Here is an 8,511-nt window from a genome sequence, read left to right on the forward strand (position 1 = left end):
TCATGCCATGGCTAAATGAAATGAGGGGAAAACTCGTCCATAGGCCCCCACCGTATTATAAATAAAAATTAGGACCAGCAGAAAGCTGGAACAATACAAGAAGTTTGTACAAAAGAACAGAAAATAGAGACAGACTACTTTGTACCCAATTCGACAACGAGAAGAAAAGGAGGTAATGGAGTCTTCAATCCAAGCAGCACTAAGAAAATTATAAGCTTAAAGATCTACACACATCATGTATGAATTATGCATATGGATCCTTGAGCCGATAACAGGGCAACAAAAAAAAAAAAAACAGTTGAATTTCACCAAAGTAACACTAGGGGCAAAATGGTCAAAAGTTGAATCTAAAGGGAGGAAGTCATCTCACCGCATGTATGCATCAACACTAGAAGCACCCAATTAGCATGAATGAACACCCGGTAGCACCAAAATAGCAACTAACGTTCATGAAAAAGCAACCAACTTTCATGAAATAGCATCCAACCAACAGTAGTTATGCAAGTCTAAAAGGAAAATCAGCAACTCAACAACTTTTTAGTAGATCAACGATAGAAAATTGATCAAGAGTCAATACTTCTAGCATGAAACTCTTGTGGGTAATAACTCTATGGCACCAACTGTGAATATAGCCTGATGAAAGGTCCACACCAAATACACTTGACAGGATTCTGATTCCAGGTTCTGAAAATAATTACCAGGGATTGTTTAGTTTATTGTAATTTATTTTATTTATTCTTCCATTGTATCTCGGTATGCATCTCTAATTGATGGGATTGTTTAGTTTACCTTTGTTATGTAATTCCACTCAGTTACTAACATAAGCTGGTTTAAAGTTTTTGTACAAATGTGAGGATCCAACAATGTAATTTACTCCCTAGCATATCTATTTATCAAGGATTGTTTTATCGAAATAAAGTTTAAAGGACAAAGAAATAGGGTTAATGACCTAGGAGGGTAATAAGGTTTCAAATTTGTTCACATTAGCTCCTTAAGGTATTTTTTTGTACATATTACACCAACATGATTGTTACAATCGTTTAAATGTCGTCCCTTTAAACGTTAAAGGGACGACATTTAAACGGTTGTAACAACCATGTTGGTGTAATATATACAAAAAAGACCTTAAAGGCCTAATATGGACAAATTTGAAACCTTATTACCCTCGGGAACACAAAATACAAATTTCTTTTCATTTCCTTTATCTTGTTTTCTCTCCTTACTTTCTTTTCATTTCTTTTCTTTTCTTTGCTATAATTCGGGAACTACACGTAAATCGGTAAATGAAAAGAAAACCGTAAGTCATTGGACCATCAGACCACTATATTGGAAACCATTGGGCGTGGTTGACACTAGAGGCCATTGAAAAACACTAGTCTTCATCGGAAACCACCAACCTGTAAATCATAATGAATTGAACCAACTTTCCATACTTAAGAGAATTGTCTATCTTTATATACCTGGATTTCTTTTATCTGCCAATAGCATATTGATTAGAAAAAACTGTCACTAATAATCGGTTCCAAAAATCTATTACAAATTTGGATCGATCGATTAAGAGCGATGAAAGAATTTAAGTAGATCACCATTTGGATTTCATTGATTTCAAATTCAACAACGATGGATTCAATGATTGCATCGTCGCGAAAGACTGTGAGAGATCTTCCATCATAATCTTATCATAATGGGAAGGAGAGGTCACATGAAACTAAGGATTTGATCACTTTATGATAATTGATAGAAAGAGATAATGAGAGTCGACTCGTAAAAATTGTCAAAAATTAAAATCCATGGCTAAAAACAATCTTGTATTTGGAACGATGGTTATATATATATATATATATATATATATATATATATATATATATATATATATATATATATATATATATATATATATATATATATATATATATATATATATAGGGGTGAGATCGGTTGAGAACTCATAGTTTCCCGAGAACCCGAGAACTAAAAGTGGAGCGTTGGATCAAAAGTAATTCATTAAGGACATGATCGTCATCTTAGCAATCTCATTTAATGTTTAATTTTTTTGTGTTATTTAATATATTAATATAAATGTCTAAAAAATATCATCATAAATCAAATTTTCAGATTTTTTTAAATATAGTATTTTTCGTTTTTTTTTAAAGAAAGTGCTGATTTTTTAATTTTTTATAGAAAACATGAATTTTTAAAAAAAAATTGAAAAAAATACTTTGTTAAAAAGCTGTAATTTAAAAAAAAAAACTGCATTTTTTTTTCAAAAAAACTACAATTTTTTTAAAGAAAAAACTGCATTTTAAAAAAAAAAAACTGCAATTTTTTTTAAAAAACTAGATTTTTAAATAAAAAAACTGCAAGTTTTTTTTAAAGAAAGTTACATTTTTTTCAAAAAAGCTGCATTTAAAAAAAACTGCAATTTTATTTACTAATCTATAAACACAATACAATAAGTATTTTATTCGATACAATATAAAATATAAAAAACAAAAAAATGCTACAAAATTTCAAAGCGTTTTCATGTATTCGTGTCAATATTTCCATATTTTCTTCAATTTATCATTTTTAACATCTTCAATATTCACCACAATTTCTTCCAAAATCTATAAGAAAATTAAAAAGAAATTGATTGATGCAAAAACACTCACAAAAATACATATGTGGTTTACATGTGAATCACATGTAATTCGTATGTGCTTTACATGTGAATCATATGTAATTCATTTGTGAATTACATGTGATTTACATGTGAATCACATGTAATTCATATATTAATTACATGTAATTTATATGTGATTTACATGTGAATCACATGTAATTCATATGTGAATTACATGTGAATCACATGTAATTCATATATGAATTACATGTGATTTATATGTAAATCACATGTGATTCATATGTGAATTACATGCGAATCACATGTAATTCATATGTCAATTACATGTGATTTACATGTGTATCACATGTGATTCATATGTAATTTACATGTGAATCACATGTAATTCATATGTGATTCACTTGTGAATTACATGTGATTCATATGTGAATTACATGTGATTTACATGTGATTCACTTGAGATTTACATGTGAATATGTCATATTTTATTCATATATATATATATATATATATATATATATATATATCATGTTATATTCACATATAAATCTATCATGAAATATTCATATGTGAATATACCACATAACATTCATATATAAATATCTAACCATATAGAATTCCAGGGAATTGAGTAGTGAGGGAAATATTTTTTTATATGTGTGTAAACGATTGCATTTTACATGTGATTATATCATGTAAAATTCACATATGGTTATATCATGTGATATTCACATGTGGTTATACAGGAAAATTACAAATTTGGTCCTCATATTATACTTTTTTTTTTTCAGTTTTTGTCCAAGTCAAAATGGTCATTTTAAAAAAAAATAGCAGTTATGCTATTAACTTAGATGAGAAGGGAGAAAAAGCATTATGAGTTATGAACCAGTGAAACATGTCAAAAATATTTAAAAAAAAGGAAAGAAAGTGAGTTCCTTTATAACCTAGGTTCACTTTTACCAAAATGTGTATTTCAAAGAATGTAGCTTTTAACCTTGTGCAAAAAAAAAAAAAAATAGAACTACTTACAACCAATCAAGCATGCTACAAAGCCACTTCTCAGGAAGGCTGCTGGGATTTACACCAGGTGGAAGAAGTCTCCATTTCTCACATTTGTCACAACAAACCCAATCTTCATTCACTACAGGAGCTACCATAGGGACAACTGCATCAGAAACTAGCCCATTGCCCATTGCAGTCACATGTGAAGATGGTTTTTCACTTTTCCTTCCAATTAATCTCTCTCCAGATAAACTATCATTTTCCTAACACCATAAAAACTTACAATAGTAAATTAGCTTGTGTTTATTCAAGTATACATAACTATTTACATACAATCAAGAGAATTCATTTACCCAATGATTAATAAATATTAACTACTGATACTTATAAGTTTTAATAATCAAAATACATGTTGATAATTCAATAACCAACTACTCATAGTTGCAATTTGATGATTCAATCACTAAGTGCTAGTACCTATAAAATTTAAGAATCAGAATGCATATTGACCAAATGCACTTAACAGGAATCAATGTGCATTTTTTTTACGTAATTGACTTTGCTAATATAAATAAGAAACTAAGATAGTTAGATTCACAAATTTATTTTCACTTTCACATTAACTTAACACAGAAAACACACACGATATACTAGATCAGTATTCACAACAATTAAGTTAAAGTTCAGTTCATTGAAAAACAAACATACAAATTGAACTTAGAAATTGATACCTTAGGGCAGGGAGTCGAGATCGTCTTCGAAAGATGAAAAATCTACAATTTCAAAATCTAAAGCCGTCAACATTTTAACAGAGCTCTGGAGTCGTACTACACTGATCATGTAGGTTTACAGGGAGTCGGCGGTGATGTGTAGTTTTTCTGGTGAAAAAACAAGAATATTAAATTAATCACCAGGCTAATCGATGGAAACCAAGCTATTGTGATACATTCCGGTGATCAATTCCATATTTGGAATCGACAAATATGTGATGGATATATGTGAGAGAGACTCAGTGAAGAAGAGAATACGTTCACTACGACATTCGGAAATACAACCTTCGTGTTTAAGCGGTCGTTCTTCAACAATCTCTCAGTCCTCGATAACAGCTTCCTCCAGAAATTTGTTTCTGGATCTGGTGTGTTGGTGATAATCACAACCAAGAACAAAGTCTCGCCGATCTGGTTCATTGTGTTAAATTGAAGATCGATTGATTCTTAGATTCGTATAAGATCCTCCCCAGATCGAAGTGATCCTTGGTCTGTGCGTCGATTCGAGCCTCAATGTGATGGTATTTTTGGCGGAAATCGGAGGTGGATAGATTCATCTGAAGGAGGCAGGTGATGGAGTGGGAAGGCCGAAGAACTTGAGAGATGAGAGAGAAAGGGAGAAAGAAGACGTGTTTTTGTGTGTGTGTTAGTGTGGGTTTTTTTTTAATTTGTAAAATTGATTATTATGAATGATTTATTTAATTCCTAATAAGCCCTTGTGATTATTTATAAAATGTCTAAGATACCATTGAAACAAGTGATAATTACAATTAAGCCACGATTAATCCAAGCCATTAAAAATTTTGATCTAACGTTCCACTTTTAGTTCTCGGGTTCTCGGGAAACTATAGGTTCTCAAATGATCCTTCCTCTCTCTCTCTCTCTCTCTATATATATATATATATATATATATATATATATATATATATATATATATATATATATATAGAGAGAGAGAGAGAGAGAGAGAAGTAGGTTCAAATGTGGATTAACAAATATTGTGTGGATGTAGGGATTAATATGGGCCAAGTATTATTTAATTTTAATAAATAATTAATTAAATCATCTACCCTTTAATTTAGGCAAATTACTTTATTTAAAACCCTATTGCCTCTTCCATCGACACCCACAAAATCGTATCCCTCCCGCTTCCATCGAGATTCAATGAACCACCTCCGACTAGCACCTCCTCTCTCCTATGTAGCTACGATGTCAGGGACTCCGCCACTTTGTGTGGTGGTTGTTTTTTTCTTTGGGTGGTCGGCGACGGAAAACGATGAGTTCGGGATTTCCATATCATCTGTAGCAGATCTGGTGGGTTTTGATTAACATCGATTTGATCTGGTGGGTTTGGATTAGCATCGAAATCGATACTTTCGCTACAATCTCAGTTTCAGGTAATTTTCTTAATTGCGTCAAGATTCTTCTGTTACGAGATTTTTCTTTTGAATTCGATCGAAGTTTTATCTATTGCTTTGAACTTCCTAATCAGTTATCTTTTTTTCATTTGAATTTGATATGAAAAGATATATTATGTATATAGAGATGATGTATATTGTGTTTTAAATGAATCAAGAAAACAATCCTTACTTACCGGTCCGTGAAATTTTTTTGTTAGAAATCTCCAAAAAATAACGAGATTTGTATTAAGGGTTTAGCAAAGAAAGAAAATTTTAGTTGAGATACTGATTCTATAATCGAAAAAGTAAACGATGAATTTGTGTGGTTCAAAAGGCATCGAAATGTAGATTTATGAAACATTCATTTTATAGTTTCTTATTGGTTTCAACATGCAGTGGCTTCTTGCAATACAATTATGGCTACAATTGGCTTCTTGCAGTACAATTATGGCTATAATTGTTGATACATCAAATCCCATTGAGAAATTAAGAAATCATTAAAGTTGTTAATTTTCATTCCAATTATCTTTGTTTTTCATTTGATCACCTAAAGGAATGGAAAATTACAATATAGATCATTTTAGTTCATCTAATTTTTAATGACATCGACCTTTATGTTGTTTTGGTAATCCATAAGAGTATAACTCAAGCATTATTCATGTTCTTGTAAATTTGTCGATTCTATTAGAAGTTTTTAATATTTGAAAGTTGATTATGTTTTCTTTGTGGGCTTAGGTTTTGAAGAGGATGTCATTAATGTGGAAAAGAAAGAAAACATGGAGAACGTGAGGTTATTCTAGCATAATACATTATGCCAAAATGTATCAAACGATTCTTAGCAATAATAATCTAATGGAGTAGTGTTTTTGTTAGATTTTGATTTTTTTTAACCGTTCTTAGTTTTAATCTTTAAGAATAAATGTAATTCTTAACCATTATTAGTCATATTTTTTTTTCAAGAATGTATGTAGTTATTGTTTATAGCGTTATTCTTTAAGAATTAATGTAATTAGTGATTCTTAAAGAATATAATCGGTTTCATAAAATGTGTATTCTTTAGAAAATGTTATTATTGATAATATATGTTGTAGTATTCTTTAAGCATGCTAATTATAGAAAATGTTCATTCAATCAGAATATGTATTCTGTCAGAATTTGTATTCAGTCAGAATATGTATTATATTAGAATATGTATTTTAAACTCTTGGTCCATATTCGTTCCTACATCCACACAATACTTACCATCCACACTATAACCTAGCCCTATATATATATATATATATATATATATATATATATATATATATATATATATATATATATATATATATATATATATATATATATATATATAGTGAGAGAGAGAGAGAGAGATAGAGAGAGAGAGAGAGAGAGAGAGAGAAAGAGTCTTTGATAGCGTGTCTCCTAGCCACGCCAGGAAGACCAAATGCGTTAGCCACTTATCCGAACATATAGCCAACCATGCTGCCCTGCCACACAAATCTGTAACATCCGGACTCCCAGGTATATTATTTATATATTTATTTTTGGGGTTTATTGAGTAACTCGACGAGTTGGAGCCTCAACTCGTCGGGTAGAGTCGTGATTGGCCACGAGGGTTTAATGACCGACTCGACGAGTCAGAGAGCCGACTCGCCCAGTAGGCGCTGTGAGATGAAAACCCCAATCTCCGGGGTTGGGGCCTATTTAAGAGAACTTATGTTCTCATTTCCGCCTCACCAGCTGCCCAAATCCCCTGTGTGAAACCCTAATCGGCTTTTGAGCTAAGAGAGAGTGGGTGAGCTAATCCTTGAGTGTTTAGTGCATCTTTTGAAGAGAAGGGAAGGATTTCGAGCAAGGAACGAGAAGGGGGCTGTTAGATCCGTTGCTATCTCTTCCAGAGCCTCTGTGAAAGGTAAAAGTCCACACCTTTCTCATTATGTTGGTTAGATCTCATGTTTATGGAGATTAGGGCTTTTTCCATCCAATATTGGGACTTTAAGTGTATTGAGTTCATCTAGAGATTTCGACTTCAGATCTGGACCTTATGAGGTCCCTAGAGTCTAAAGGTCCCTGCTTTATTCAGCCATAATAGAGCTTTTGAGTGAGAAACCCTTAATGGATCATGTTTTTGGCATTTCAAGCCCTAAGTGCCATGCATGAACGTAAAGCTTGTGGCTTTACGTGATAATCGAGCCTAGGGAGGTCAGATCTAGAGTTTGGGGTTGCTTCCTGCCTTAAAAAAGTCTGAATGAGAAACTGACTTAAGGGACTCGACGAGTCAAAGAGCTGACTCGGCGAGTCGGTTAGGGTTTTCCCCGATGAGTATGGATATGGGTAACTCGGCGAGTCGACGAGTTAAGTTGGGTTTTCGCGATGTTCTGAGGAACAAAGGGGACTCGGCGAGTCACATAGGTGCACTCGGCGAGTCAGGTCAACATGGACAGTTGACTCGAGTGTTGACTTTTGCTGACTTTAGGGTTTGGTCGAGGCGGAACTTATGGAGACCATGGAGGGGTAAAATGGTCTTTTACCCATCCTAGGAGCTAAGGAAGGACTATCATGAGTTATTTGAAAATTTGATCTTTAAATGTTAATTAAAGATGCTTGATACATGTAGGCTAGACTTTTGGTGATTCGTGTTCGAGGAGTACACATTTTCTTAGCCTACTTACGAGGTGAGTTTTCTCACTATACTTACCATGAGTGGTATTTATGG

This window comes from Lactuca virosa, chromosome 4 (genome assembly GCF_052849685.1).
Source record: "Lactuca virosa cultivar CGN04683 chromosome 4, Lactuca_virosa_CGN04683_v6, whole genome shotgun sequence".
Classification (NCBI taxonomy): Eukaryota; Viridiplantae; Streptophyta; class Magnoliopsida; order Asterales; family Asteraceae; genus Lactuca; species Lactuca virosa.